The sequence below is a fragment of the Elephantulus edwardii genome, unplaced genomic scaffold (genome assembly GCF_000299155.1).
Source record: "Elephantulus edwardii isolate Elephantulus edwardi_28Jun2011 unplaced genomic scaffold, EleEdw1.0 scaffold00180, whole genome shotgun sequence".
Taxonomy (NCBI): Eukaryota; Metazoa; Chordata; class Mammalia; order Macroscelidea; family Macroscelididae; genus Elephantulus; species Elephantulus edwardii.
Window position 1 is genome coordinate 3,719,397 of NW_006399930.1, and position 16,372 is coordinate 3,735,768.

Below are 16,372 nucleotides of genomic sequence, written 5' to 3' on the forward strand. Positions count from 1 at the left end.
CCAGCCTCCCGGATAATCTGTTCTGCATATAGGTTGAAAAGGTATGGAGATAGGATGCATCCCTGGTGTTCGCCCTTCCCAGGAGCCTTAAATCTAACTATAGTAACAGTAATTGAAGATGACAATAGTGTGTGCTGTTTCAGTGCAATTAGATGGACTGGACTATAGAATTTGCAGTGGATTCAGGGTACAGGAATTTTTACTATATGACACGTTTTCTACAAAAGAAACCTTCCATATATTCTACAGCAAAGAAATCAAGTCAGTAAATTTAGTTGTTTCAATAATCGATGTTAAATTCTGTTGATCTCCTTCAATGAAAAATTATTTTCATAAACTTTAAATGGCTTATACTTTAATTTTCACAATAAATACTATAATTATAAATGGAAAATGTACCATAAAACAAAATATAGTGATCTGAAAATAAATATTACAGCAAATGATATTATTTTTAGATTTACCATTAGTCTGTCATTGTGTAGTACGGTGGAAACTTGCATGTTGCTATGATGCTGGAAACTATGCCTTGAGTATTAAAAATACCAGCAGGGCCACCCATGGTAGACAGGTTTCAGTAGAACTTCTAAATTAGGATAGACTAAGAAGAAAGGCTTGGTGATCTATTTCTAAAAATTATCCAGTGAAAACCTTATGAATAGTAGCAGCATATTTTCCAACATAGTGTTGAAAAACCAGTCTCTCAAGTTGGAAGGCCTTGAAAATACAACTAGATAAGAGCTAACTACTCAAAGTAGAGGCTACCTTAATGATATGGATGGAGTAAAGATTTTGTGACTTCACTTGTTGCTGATGTGGCATGAGTCAAAATAAGAAGAAAAAAAATGCAAACATCTATTAAAAATGAGAACGTGGAGTGTGCTTAGTAGAAATCAATGAAAATTAGAACTTGTCAAGAATGAAACTGAGTACTTGAAAGTCGATATCCTAGGTGTTCAAAAAGATTCTCAAACTCAGTGGGAATGGACTTACAGCTGACCCTCTAGCAGGTTTTCAGAGGCTGTAAATCACGTGGGAGGCTATTGCCCATCTTTCTTCTGAGAAACACTACATTGTTTAAAATCAAGAAAGATGTGTTACAGGGCTATGTCCTTCCTCGATACCTATTCAATCTCTCTGCCTAGCAAGTAATTTGAGAGGTTAGATTTTATGAAGAAAACTGTGTTATGTGTCATGCAGATGGCAAAACCTTGCTTGCCAAAAGCAAAGAGGACTTGAAATGCTTTCTGCAGAAGATCCAGACTACAGCTTTCATTACGGATGACATATCAAGAAGACAGAAATCTTTACTACTGGGCCGATAGGCAACACTAGATGGAGAGAAAAAAATAGAAATAATGAATTATTTCATCTTGCTTGCATCCACAATCAACATTCTTGGCCAAAGCAGTCAAGAAATAAAAAGTATTGTATTCGGTAAATCTGTTGACAAGGGCTTCTCTAAGATGTTAAGAAGCAATGATGTCAGTTTAAAGATTAAGGTGTATCTGATTCAAGCCACGGTCTTTTCAGCAACTTGTTATGCATCTAAAAGTTGGAAAGTGACTAAGGAGCAAAGAAGAATTAATGCCTTTGAATTGTAGCATTGAAGAAGAGTGCTGAATATTCCACTGTCTGTCAAAAAATCAAACAAATATGTCTTGGAGAAAGTGCAACTGTGGTGATCATTGGGGGAAAGAATGGTGACGCTTTGTCTCACATATTTTGTAGGAGCCAGCCATTGTGGGAAAAGTTATATTTGGAAAGGTTGAGAGTCAGTGAAAGAGAGGAAGACCCTCAACAAGATTAATTGACACAGTGACTGTAGCAATGGGCTCAAATATTTCAGAGATGATGAAGATCACACAGTGTATGTCAAGATTCAGATCCACGGTCCATAGAATTTCTATGAATTGTAGTCAACTTAATTGCACCAAACAACAACCACAGCTCTTGAAGAGCAGCTAGTGGATTTGAATTGTCTGTCTTTGGGTGTCAGTGCAACTCCTTACCCACTAGGCTACCAGAGCTCCCTGTCCTAGGCATTACTGAGCTGGAAATTACTGGTATTGGCCATTTTGTATTGGACAATAATAAGGTTTATTATGCCAAGAAGTACAAATTGAAGAAGGATGGTGTTATATTTATCATAAAAAAGAACATCTCAATATCTACCTTGAAGTTACAGCACTGTCAATGAAAGGATGAAATGCATATGCTTATGAGAAAGACTACCAATATGACTTTAATTCTAATCTACACACCAACCACTATTGCCAAAAATAAGGAAACTGAAAACTATTATCAACTTGCACAGGCTGGATTAAATTAATAAATTGAGCATGCAATCAAAATGAACACTGGTAATTTGGAATGTGAACATTAGAAACAAAGGAGAATTAATATTTGCAACTTATGGCCTTGATGATAGAAATGATGCTGGCGATAATATGAAAGAATTCTACAAACCTAATGACTTGCTAATTAAAAGTATCTTTTTTAAAAAAAATAACATAAATGGCTACTATACATATGGAATTCATTAGCTGAATATATAAATTTCAAATTGACTACGTCTATCGAAAGAGACGGTGAAGATGCTCAGTATCAGAATAAGGACAGGGGCTGAGTGTAGAACAAGAATTGCACAAATATAAGTTCAAGCTGAAGCTTAAGTAACAGAAAAACTCCATGAGAGCCAATGGCCTTCGGTATATGCTGCTTGAATTTAGAGATCATCTTAAGAATAGATCTGAAGCATTGAATGTTAATGACTGAAAGTTAGACAAGTTATAGAATCACATCAAGGGTATAGATGAAGAAAGTAAGACATCTTTAAGAAAACGGGAAAGATTTGAAAAAAATAGAGTGCATGAAAGCAAAATGAATGTCAGAATGGACTTTGAAACTTGGATGTTTTCTTCCTTTTTGATGCTTCCAGTGTTATTCAATATTTTGCTCATAGTATCTTTCACTGTTGTAACTCAAGGCTGGATTCTTTTAATTTCTTTTAGCTTGTGAAATGCTAATCCTGTTCTTTCCTTTGATTTTCTAATTCCAAGTGTCAGCACATTTCATTTTAATACTTGTCTTCTCAAGTTGCTCTTTGAAATCTTCTGTTCAGCTCTTTTACTTTGTTATTTCTTCCATTTGCCTTGCCTACTTTATGTTTAAGAGTAAGTGTCAGGGAGCTCTGGTGGCCTAGTGGCAAGAAGCTGCACTGCAATCCCAGAGATATGCAGTTCAAATCCACCAGATGTTCTGCTGGAGAAGGAAGGGCAATCTCCTCTTGTGCCAGTCAGATCAGATTTGAAGGTACATACACAAAAAAATAATAAAATCTAAAAACAAACAAACAAACAAGAATGAGTGTCACAATAAAAACCTAAGGAAATAAAAGGGAAAATGTTCCTTGTTCATGGATAGGAAGACTCAATTTTGTGAAAATATCACCATTGTTAGATGGATCTTGGCAGAAAGCAAAGAGTATCAGGGGGATATCTGTATGTGTTTCATTGACTATGCAAAGGCATTTAACTGTGTGGATCATAACAAATTGTGGTTAACCTTGAGGAAAATGGTAATATCCAGAACACCTGATTGTGCTCATGTGAAACCAATACTTGGACCAGGAAGCAGTCCTCAGAACAGAGCAGGGGGAAAATAGCATGGTTCAAAATCAGCCAGGGAGTATGTCAGGGATGTGTCTGTTTCCATACTTTATATATATAGATAGATATAGATGATATAGATATAGATGATATAGAGATAGAGATAGAGATAGAGATATATAATGCAGAATAGATCATTCAGGATGTTGGACTTCATGAGGAGCAATGTGGCATCAGGATTGGAGGAAGACTCATCAACAACCTACCAACCTACTTATTCAGATGACACAACCTTGCTTGCTGAAACTGAGGAGGACCTGGAATGTTTGCTGCAGAAGGTCAAGGACTTAGTCTTCAATATAGGCTGAAGCTCAACATCAATAAGACAAAGATTCTCACCACTAGGCCAATTAACAACATCATGATGAATTGGGAAGAGATTGAAATTATTAACAGCTAAAACTTACTCAGCTCTACAATCAACACTCTTGGCACCAGGAGTCAGGAAATAAAAAGATGAACTCATTAGATAAATCTGCTATCAGGGACCTTTCCAGAGAACTGAGAAGCAATGACATCAGACTGGAGGCAGATCCAGGCCATGACCTTCACAATTACTTGCTATGCATCAGAGACCTGGACAATGGAAAAGGATGACAGAAGAAGAATTGATGCCTTTGAGTTGTGGTGCTGGAGAAGTGTCTTGAACATACACCATGGACTGCCAAAAAAATAAATAGGTCCATCTTGGAAAGGGTGAAACCAAGTTTCTCCTTGAAGGCTAGGATTTTGGACCTCCATTTCACACACTTTGGACACGTGCCCAAAAAGGACTGATCCCTGGAGAAGGACATAATGCTTAAAAGGGTAGAGGGACAGTGCAGGAGAGGAAAACCCTGGATGAGATGGATTGATACAGTGAGTAGGACAATGGGGGTAAGTGTGTCAGAATCAGTGAGACTGGCTCAGGACAGGGCAGGGTTCAGAGCTGTTGTACAGAGGGTCGCTATGAGTTAAAGGTGACTAGACAGCACAAACAACAACAACAACAACAAGCAATCTACATGTTCAGTACAATCCCAATACAGATACCAAATTCATTTTTCAAGGAGATAAAAATGGAAATTGTCAAGTTTATTTGGAGAGGAAAAAGACCTTGAATAAGCAATGCACTTCTGAAAAACAAAACTGAAGTGGGAAGCATAGGACTCCCTGACCTCAAAACCTACTACACAGCATTAATAACCAAAATAGGATGGTACTGGTACAATGACAGGCACATAGATCAATGGAACAGAATTGAGAATCCAGAAGTGGATCCATCTATCTATGGTCCACTGATATTTGACAAGGAAATAGAACCTTACAAATGGGGAAATGACAACCTCTTCCAAAACTGAGGGTGGCAAAATCAGACTGCTACCTGCAGAAAGCTGAAACAGGCTCCGAATCTCACACCATGCATAAAAATCACTTCAAGGTGGATCAAAGACCCGCGAGTAAACCCCAAAACTGCAAAGTTCATAAGGGACAAACTGGGATCAAGTTTAGAAGGCCTAGTCTACGCTATAAAGAGACTGCCAAACACACCCAGAAATGCTCAGTCTGATGAGGATAAAATTGATGAATGATACCTTCTAAAGATTAAATCTCTCTACTCATCAAAACCTTTTTTCGACAAGGTGAAAAGAAAACCCAACTGAGAACAAACATTTGACAATACCATTTCAGACAAGGGTCTCCTAACAAAGTTTGCAGAATATTCCTGGGCCTCCACAAGAAAAAGACTGATAAACCAATTACAAAATGGGCAAAAAACATAGAAAGAATGGAAAAGACGTGGAAAGAGGAAGACATTCAAATGGCCAACTGACACCTGAAGAAATGTTTATAATTACTGGAAATAAGAGAGGTGCAAATCAAAACCACGATGAGATATCATCTCATCCCAGCAGTAGTGGCAAAGTTTAGCAAGGCAGTAAGCAATTTATGATGGAGAGGATGTAGAGAGGTGGAAACTCTGATGCTGGGATTGTAAAAGGATACAACCACTCTGGAAAGCAGTTTGACACTTCCTAAAAAGTTGAACAGAGAAACCCTGTATGAGCCACCTAGTCCACCACTAGGAATGTACTCCAAGGAAATTAGAACATAAATAGAGATCTGTCTACCAATGTCCAAAGCAGCATTACTCACCATCACAAGATCATGGAAACAGCCCAAATGTCCAATAACAACTGAGTGGATGCATTGAGAAATTGTGGTACATTCACACAATGGAAAACTGTGCAACACTTAGGAGCAAAGACTTACAAAAAGAATACATAATTTTGGAGAGATTGGAGAGCATTATACTGAGTGAACTAACTTGGTCTCATAAGGACAAATACTGTATAAGACTATTATTGTAAAAATAGAAGGAAAACTAGTAAAACATGTATGGGGACCCAAGGTGGGAAGAGGTGGGCACAGAGGGGCAGTGATGACTAAGGGCGAAAGCACAGGGTTTCACAGTTTGGTAAGTGGAAGGAGAGGTAAAGGGGATGGGAAGGATCTGAGAAGATTGGGTAATGATGGGCCTGTTGCAATGGTTATTGGTTTTACAAAACATAATGCATGAGAATGATGTTATAAAACATGATAGGAATAAAAAAAGTGTGAAATACAATGTATATGAACTTTGTTGGCAAACCAATATAAAATTTAAAAAAAATAAAAAAAGAGTAAGTGTCAGAAGATGGTTTGAGAAGACAATTCTGATAAAACAGAAATGAAATATTTTGATGAATACTTTTTGCTTCTTTGGAAGATGAATTTAGAAATACACTCATGGTTGAAAACCAGGAACTTATTTTGAACAATACATATTGACCTTTGCATCCTCTTAATGTCCCCAACAGTTTGCTTATTAGCATAAATCGAGTAATGGCAAACACTTTGTCCTGTACAACAATGAAAAATGAAACTCAATTAACCCACTCATTCACATTTTACATGTTCAATAAAGAACAATTTTTTTTCAGCATTTGGTTCACTGTTATGTGCCAAGCTGGAACCAACTCATAGATGACCCTGCAGCAGGTTTTCAGAGGCACAGTAAATTGTAGAGGAGGAGATTGCTCACCTTTCTTCCCTGAAGCAGCTGATAGATTTGAACTGCTTGCCTTTGAGTTGGTGGTACAGCTCATTAACATTTGGTCACCCAAGTTCCCTGTTAATATTGCTTTGAAAGCATTACTCATGTTAGTGTTACATTAAATATGTGCTAGATTGTGTTTGTGTGTATTCCCCTTCTATTTTACATTTAAAAGTATCCATATTCTTGCTTACAAAACTTAGGACATAACTCTGTACGTAAGTGCTCTCCAGTTAAAAAGTTATTTAATTCATGGTAATGGCTAACTACTTACAGCCATTTGTGCATCAATTGAGACTGAAATTCCATTGACTGTTTACCAGGACTTGCACCAAAAACTACTTGTGTTTATACTTTAATAAATAAAGAGCATTGCTAACTATTGGTGTGGGTAAATTATTAACTGGCTCAGTAGACATGGATGAACAAGAAGGGTCTTTCAAAATGGATTAGAGACCTCTTATCTATTTCTGTAATTCCTTTTTGCTGATATTGGTGTTGCTGATACTGACTTATTATGGTAAGAGTTACACTCAACAGCTCTTGTTTCCCAATTTTTGTTTCTTTGAATGATATAGTATACTTTCAACAGACCTCCAAATTAAGGAGTTTCAATTACGTGAGAATGGACTGTAGTAGATAGATAACAACAAAGGAGACATAAAGGCAGATACTGTTGAAAGCAATATTTTCATTGTTTGTACAAGGTATTTACAATGAAATTGTTATAACCAAAGGGACTATTTATCTTTGCACTTAGAAGAAAGGTTAAATAAAAGACAAAACATCGCACCAATGAGCCATTAGTCATGTGAAAATAATTTTAAAAATCAGCCCACATACTTGAAAAATTAGGTGAAAATTTTGCAACAAATCACAAAAATCTTCGGTTTTTAAGGTTTACTGCAATATGGAGATAATTTTGTTACAGAGTACATTTTATTTAATTCTATTAGGCTAAAAAACTCGTTGCTGTCAGCTGAAATTCACTCATAGCTGACCCTCCAGTCGGTTTTCAGAGGCTATGAATCACTTGGGAGGAAACTGTCCATCCTTCTCTGAGGACCAGCTGATGGACTTGAATCATCTGCCTCTAGGTCACTGTTGTTTTGCACTATTGAATTGACTATGACTCCTGACAACCTTCTGAGCAATGACTCTGAACCTTTCCCTTATCTGTTCCATCTTCACCATGTCAGACACAATTGAACTCATCTGAGTCAACATATCTTGTTGAGAATCTTCTTACAAGAAAGGAAAAACAAAATTGTATGTGTCTTCTTTTCGAAAGCTACAAGATGGAGTTAAAGCTGAAACAAGAATCCTTTTCTGAATATTACTAAGAAACTCCCTTGTCCTTGTACTCTTCTTGTGAACCAGCCAAGGCCAGTTCCTAGTGCCATATCAGCCTCTGAAACAAAGGCATTCCAAACATTTTTATGACTTTGCCCTCTCCTTTCAAACCCTCTCCTTTCTTTTTTAGAAATAATTTTTGTGTTGTAATTTTAACAAAAGTTTACAGAAAACTTGGATTTCCATTCATTCATTGTTGCACATTTTCCTCTCTACTCCCCTAGTTCACTTTTCTCCTAAAAAAAATGAATTCATTGTTGCACAATTTCCTCTCCCCCTCTTCCACCCCAGTCCACTTTGTTAGGCACCTCTTATTCTTAACTGTTGTCATACAAATAATGCCTAATCATGTATAAACAGCTCTTTCCCTCATCTGTTTCAATACAGTGTTTATTTATCCTCTCTTTTCTTAGTTTTCCTTCAATCCACATGTCAGTCCTGTTTCGTAACAGTAGCATTATGTAGTATTTGTCCTTTTGTGACTGAAATATTTCACACAGAATAATGTCCAGAGTCATCCATTTTGTATTATATTTTATGAGTTCCTCACTTTTCAGTGCTACATAGTATTTCATTGTGTGACTATAACCAGCTTTTCTATCCATTTGTTGATTGGCACTTGGGTAGCTTCACACCCTCTTCTTTCTGTTTCAAGTATAGGTCAAATTAGCAAACTGGGTAAGAACAAGACTGTAAGATTAAAACCCTTGACCAATAGGTTGAGACAAAGATTTAGCTTTTGTGCAAGGGACCCAATCGGACCACTGTAGGTCTACATGACCAACCTCTGCAGAAGTAAAATAATTTGCCAAGTTCTTTTGTTCTGCCTTGTTTCTGTTGTGACTTAGAGCTACATTTTTAACACACCTTTTCAAGCATGATATCCTTCTCTAAGGACTGACCCTTTCTTATAACATACCCAAAGTTTGTGAGATGGAGTTTCATCATCCTTACCTTCAAGGGGAACCCTGGTTTCACTTTCTCCAAGAAAGACCTATTTATTCTTTTGGCAGTCTGTGGTGTAGTAAGTATAACACAGTGGCATTGATTCATCTTTTGTCATCTTTAACTACTGCCCAACTTTCAGATGCATAGGAAGTAATTGAAAAGATCATGGTTTGGATTAGGAGCACCTTACTCTTTAAAGTGATATCATTGCAATTTAGGACTCTGGAGAAGTTCCTGACAATTGATTTGTCTTCTGATTTCTTGACTGCTGGTACCAAGGATGTTGTTTTTGGATCCAAGAAGATGAAATTGTTGACAACTTCATAATGTCTATTGGACTAGAGATGACAATTTTTGGTTCCTTTATGTTGAGTGTAATCCATATTGAAGGCTGTGGGCCTTGATCTTTTGTAGCAAATACTTTAAGTCCTTCTCATTTCTGTGAACAAAGATGTGTCATCTGCATAACACTGGTTGTTGATGAGTTTTCCTCTCATTCTGATGCCACATTCTTCTTTCATAAAGTCCATCCTCCCAAGTGATCTGTTCAGCATATAGATTGAAAAGGTATGGAGAAAGGATATATACCTGAGTCACTCCTTTCTTGATTTTGAAACATGCAGTGTTATCTAGCTCTGCTCAGACAACAGCTTTCTGGCCTGTGTTTAGGTTCTGCATGAGTACAATCAAGTGCTCGAGGATTTCCATTCTTCAGTCAGCAATGATAACCCTGGTGCTCCAGTCTTTTATAAACATGCATGCATTTCTGGCAGATCTCTGTTGATACACTGTTCCAGCCATTTTTTAATAATCCCCAGCAAGATTTTGCTTGCAAGTAATAGTCGTGATATTGTTTGATAATTTCCATGTTCTGTTAGATCCTCTTTTTTGGAAATGGGGATAAATATGGTTCTTCCAGTCGGTTGATCAGGTAGCTGTTCTCCATATTTCTTGGTACAACTTGGGGAGCACATCCAGGGCTACACCTATTTTTAAAATATGTCAATTGGTATTCCATCATTTCCTGAAGGCTTATTTTTGCTAATTTCTTCAGAACACCTTGAACTATTGGTGCTTGAACATATGCTACTTCCTGAAATGGTTCTGTGTCAGCCAATTGTTCCTGGTACAATGACTGTGTATTCCTTTCATCTTCTTTGGATGCTTCCTGGATCATTTGGTATTTTTCCTCAATGTCTTTTTGCAATTTGAGGCTTGAATTTGTTCTTCAGTTCCTTCAGCTTGAGAAATGCCCAGCTAGTTCTTCCTTTTTGATTTTCTGACTTCAACTCTTTTCACATTGTGTTACAATACTTTGCTTTGTTTTCATGCTGTCTTTTGAAATCTGTTTTTCACCTCTAAGTCAGTAGAGCTTTCCAATTCAATTGTTGTTGTTGTTAAGTGCTGTTGAGTCGCAGGCGACTCATAGTGACCCTATGAGGGAGAGTCCTCTACGCTTGGGTGCCTTTCATCCTCTCTCCAGGTTCATAGGGTTTCCGGAGGCAAGCTATTATGGAAGTGGATGCCACTCCTCCTTCCACACTTGTTTTAATTGGGGAGCTCCACCCGACTCTCTGTCCGCATTGGGTAGCCAACCTTTAATGCATTTGACACATCTATGTCACAGTGTTCAGCCTCACAGCAACCACAAGTGACCACGGGACGGCAACTTGTACATCAGGGCTATATGACCTAGAGGAATGTCTGAACAAAAACAATGAAAGACTGGCCTGAGGGCCGCAGATTAAGAGTCAACCAACTTGGTCTTGGTCACATAGTTTTCTCTTCACTGGGCCAGCTGATCTCTCTCTCTCTCTCTCTCTTTCTCTCTCTATTGATGTTATTGTTGTTAAGTGCCTTCAACCCAAGGCCAAGCGTGGCTTCCCTGGCTCCTGGAGGCAGAGTCGCCTTTCTCCAGAGACCACCACAACACAACACAACACAACACAACACAACACAACACAACACAACTCTCAAGTACACAGCATCATGCTCTCTGGCCAAAGGATCACAACCACCCTGGGTGGAGCAAACCTGGGCGATTATGGCCGTCTGTCTCCTCCCTCCTCTTCTCCTTTTGGGCTTGAAGCCGCTGCTGCCTTCAACCCAAGGCCAAGCGTGGCTTCCCTGGCTCCTGGCGGCAGAGTCACCTGAATTTACAATAGATTAAAAAAAAGACCCTACCAATGGGTTGCATTAATTTTTAAATTACAGATAATATCTAGTTTCAGTTTTATCCTGTAGGTAAAGTAATGTTCATTTCAATAAATGATAAAATTTTCTTTAAACTTATTTTAGGAAACATTAACTTATCTAAAATTGCTTACATTTTTTACTGCATTAAATATGTTTCAATATTTTTTAAAATGTAAAATTAGAAAAAAATGTAAAATTAGGAAGAAAGATAAAAAATATCTGCTGTCATATTTTCAGAAAGTTGCTATTTTCCCCCTTACTGTTAAGCTATCTGAAGGATAATGTGCATGCACTATAAACTAAAAAAGGTCAGAAAAAAGCAGATAAGGTTTCCTTTTCTTTGATAACTCTCAGCTTGCTTTATTTTACTTATGTGATTACAAAGGCAGCTTTCACAGCAAGATGATGTAGAAAAATATATAAGATCTTTAGTGGGTGTACAGTAATGCTTAGTACAGAAGAGTTAAGTTAAACCTTAAAGATAAAAAAAATGAATGATCTCTCTGAAACTTATTTTCCAATAAACAGGTTCCATTTGGATTTGCTTGGAGAGTAAGACTGAAGAGCTGATATTTTTGAGTTTAAACTCCAAGTGTGCAAGAGAGTAGCTAAAGGGATTTAGGGAGCTCTCGTGGTATAATCTGTACAGAGTTGTACTGCTAACGCAGACCATACCTCTCTGATGGTTTAAATCCACTAGCTGCTCTGTGGGAAGAAGGTGGGAAATCTTCTGTGTGATTTACAGCCACAAGAAACACTGTTGGAGGGTCAGCTATGAGTTAATTTCAACCCAGGGACAGTGAATGAAAATGATAGTAATTTGAGGAATCCCTGGGTGTTGCAAATGATTAAGTGACTACTAGCAGATTGGTGATTTGAATTCATTCAGAGATGCCTCTGAAAATAGGCCTCGCAATCTGCTTCCAGATTGCCAAACTGGAATGACTAAGGATGACAGAAGAATTGATGCCTTTGAGTTGTGGTGTTGGAGAAGAGTCTTGAACATACTATGGACTGCCAAGAAAACAAGTAAGTCTGTCTTGTGGAGGGTGAAATCAAGTTTCTTCTTGGAGGCTAGGATTTTGAAGCTCTGTCTCACATACTTTGGGCATGTGGCCTGGAGGGACCAATTCTTCAAAACTCTGATACAGTTTCATTCTACACACATAAGGTCACTATGAAATGAAATACATTTGAGGACAACAAATTTGGTTTGTTGTTGGCAGGCCATAGTCTTTGTAATTACTTGCTATGCATCAGAGAGCTGGACAATGATTAAGGATGACATAAGAAGAATCAATTCCTTTGAGTTGTGGTTATTGGAGAAGAGCACTGAACATATCATGGACTGCCAAGAGAACAAACAGGTCTGTGCTGGAGAGAATGAAACCAAACTTCTCTTTGGAGGCAAGGGTTTTGAAGCTCTGTCTCACATACTTTGGGCATGTTGCCAAGAAGGACCAGTCTTTGGAGAAGGACATCATGCTTGGTGTAGGGTCTGCACAGAAGAGGAAGACCCTGAATGAGAGGATTTACATAGTGTCTGGGATAATGGGGGTAGGTGTGTCAGAGATGTTGAGATTGGCCCAGGAAAGAGCAAGGTTGAGAGCTATTATATATGGTCACTATGAGTCACAGTTGACTCAATAGCACATAACAATAACAACTAATTTGGTTTGCTGTTGTCAGGTGCTGTCATTATCGCTCTGACTCAAAATGATTTTATGTTTTTCCAGGCATGGTGCCTTTCTTTACTGACTGGCCTTTCCTGATAATATGCTCAAAGTATGTAAGATAAAGACTTGCCATTTTTACTTCTTTGGAAGAGTCTGGCTGCTATCCTAGACAAATTTCTTTGTTCTTTTGGCTATCCATGTATATTCTTCTTCAGCACCACAATTCAAAAACATCAAGTCTTCTTCAGTATTCCTTTTTTATTGTCCTCAGAATAAAAACCGACCTAAGGTTTTATGAACAGTTCTTCATTAAGGATCTATGTGAATGTATTTGTGCTTGGTTGATGCTGTTTAGTGAATGGCATTGCCATGTGGTAGGACAAAATAGTTTAAGAATAGTTAATTAGTCATTAATAATTTTTCATTGAGTAAGGGCTAACTCAGCGAGACTCTATGTGCAACAGAATAAAACTCTATTCAATCCTTTATTACTCTTAACAGTTGTTGCTGTATGTAAGTCCATTGTTTCAGACCCTATGCCAATCCATCTCCCTGAGAAGTTTCTTCTTTTTCGTCAACCCTCTCCTTTACCAAGCAAGATGTTTTTCTCCAGACACTAGCCAATCCTGATAACATGCCCAAAGTTTGTGAGAAGTCTTGACATTTTTAGTTCTATGGAACTGTGACAAATTTATTTATTTAAAATCGGTCCATAGTATATTTAACTCTTAATGCTTCTTAATAAGGATAATAGGAAAAGGAATACTTTTATGTCTCATCTTCTCTGTTAAATTTGAAACACATTTTCCAAGCCTACATAGAAAATGCTTACAGTGGCTACTGAATATGTCTTCCAGACTCATCAGAAATCAGAGAACAGATAAGAAAGCTATGAAATAAAAAGAAATATAAATGGAGAAAGTAGTACATTATTTCTTTAAATGTTGATGGAACTTACTTATAAAGCAAATTTAAGAAGGATATTATGAGAAATATCAAGGGGATTTTTCTTCCTTTTCATATTATGTTGCAGTAATGAGAAAAATCTAAAATACCTTTCCTGTAATGTCTTGAGATTAAGTGTTACATATTTGGCTTTAAAGAAAGCAGATTTAAAAAAAAAAAAAAAAAAGAAACCAATTTGTATTCTGTACTAAGGATTAGAAGGTTTGGCACTTTGAGACATGCTTCAGAGAACCATGTGGGTGGGGGTTTTTTGAAATCCATTTGCAACGTATTCAGAAAATTTTGATCAAGACAGAACCTTGACAGTAACTCATGGGATTTCACACTTTCTCTGAGCAACCCAAATTTCCTTCTCACGATCTTTTCAACCATTTAGCAGATTGTATCATGTTATAAATTGAAAATTTTATGGACTCAGATGTAAAATAGTCCTGAAAAATAAAGTAGAAAAAACTAGTGATAGAAATTTTTGGTAAAATTTGAAAATGGAATCCTTCAGAGAGTGCTTAATGAAAGGTAAATAAAAGATAAATAAATAAATAAAAGGTAAATAAAAAAAAAGGTTAATACATTAGAAATCAGCACAGAATCCTCACTCTTCTGTTCATGCTTGCAGTGTAAATTAAAACCTTATATAGTAGGAGAATTTGAATGCCTGGACTATATGAACTAGCATGTGTCATCAGAATTGAATGAAGACATATCAACAACTTGTGTTATGCAGATGATATGCTCTTGCTTGCAGAAAGTGGAGAAGACTTGAAGTATTTATTGTAGAAGGTCACTACCACAGTCTTCAACATGGATTACATCTCAACATCAAGACAACAAAAATCCTTACCAATAGGGATAACATGATAGACAGGATTGAAGCTGTCAATTTACTTGGATCCACAGTCAACATTCAAGGCAAGAACAGTAAAAAAAAAAAAAAGAAAGAAAGAAAAAATAAAAAGATGTGTTGCAATGGGAAACTCTGCCTTCAAGTACTTCTCTAAAGTGCCAAAGAGCAAGGATGTTCATTTTAAAACTAGGGAAAGCCTGATCTACAGCATGGCATTTTCATTTGCTTCAAATGCATTTGGCAGTTGGACAATCAATAAGGAAAATTGAAGAAGAAATGATGCCTTTGAATGACAATGTTAATGAAGATCACCAAATATTCTAGACCATAAAAAAAATTAAACAAGTCTGTCTTAAAGGAAGTGCAACCAGGGTTCTTAGAGGCAAAGATGGTGAAACTTTGTCTCACAGCTTTTGGGCATATTGCCACGAGAGGCTAGTCTTTGGAAAAAGATATGCTGGGAAAGATAGAAGGTCAGCAAAAGAGAGGGCAACTCCCAAGGGAATGCATTGACATTGTCTTTGCTAAGTGCCACTGAGTCAACTGTGACTCACACACAGGGACATTATTTGAACCTTGCTCTATCCAATACCTTCTTCATGATTTTAGATGTGCTCAATCTCATTGTTAGATCTAAAACTTACATTAGTCTAGAATTTTATCACTTAACAAGATAATTGATTTTCAACAATTTGGATATTTTAATTTCTGGCTTTTGTGAATAATAGGCAGTTAATATTGTTAACATCTAAATATATGAGGTGTCTTGACTTTCAATAATTAATAAAGCTTTAAAAGTACATAATCTTATGACAATTGGATAGGAGTCAACATGAATTTTTGACAAAACTCTTCAAATAAATGAATTGACATTTTTCTCCTCTAACTGAAAAAAAAAATCATTCGCATAAGGTACAAAACTAATTTCCTCACTTCTTGCCCTCACAAACAAAAATCTGTCTAGACATAGTTTCACATATGGTGACTGAGTGTTTAATAGATTTTTATAAATTCTAGAATGCTGTAATGCCACCTACTTCTTGCTGGGCAACTTCTTTTTGACACACACTTTTCCAGAGACTTTGTATGGTTTCTTTCACATTTGATTCTCAAAAAATTGTGGCACATTTATCCTCATTTTACCAATAGTGAAAGTGGGGCTTCAGAGGTAGAGCAGTAATTTATCTCCATCATTTTATATAACCTCTGATTTTTTACCTCCTCACTTTGTGCATCCTCCAAGGCCACAGACAGCACCTGGCCTTAGTACGACTGACCCCCATTCCTGGATGTGAGACTTGAGCGCTAACCCTGGAAGTTTCAAGCAGAGACAAGCTGCTTACTCTCCTATAACCAGTGCTTTCATAGTTACTGGACAATCAATAAAGGCAGATTGTTCTTTTAGAAGCACTCTCTATTCCATGAGAAATACATTGCTGAGACCATAGATCTAGCTAGTAATACAGTACTCAGAAGAACACCTCCTGGAATTACTAGATACCCAGGCTAGTTACCTTTGGATACAAAGAGAGAATTGAGTTTTGTATATCAATCCTCCAATCTTTATTGTTAGAGGACTCTTTTTTTAAAAAAGAAATATTTTATTAATTTTAATGAACATTTTACAGAGATTTTGGATTTC

At 37.0% G+C, this 16,372-nt stretch overlaps 1 pseudogene; it reads right to left on the bottom strand.

The window, feature by feature from the left end:
- LOC102877192 overlaps positions 1 to 16,372 on the bottom strand; it is an 81,740-nt pseudogene that overhangs the window by 51,837 nt on the left and 13,531 nt on the right.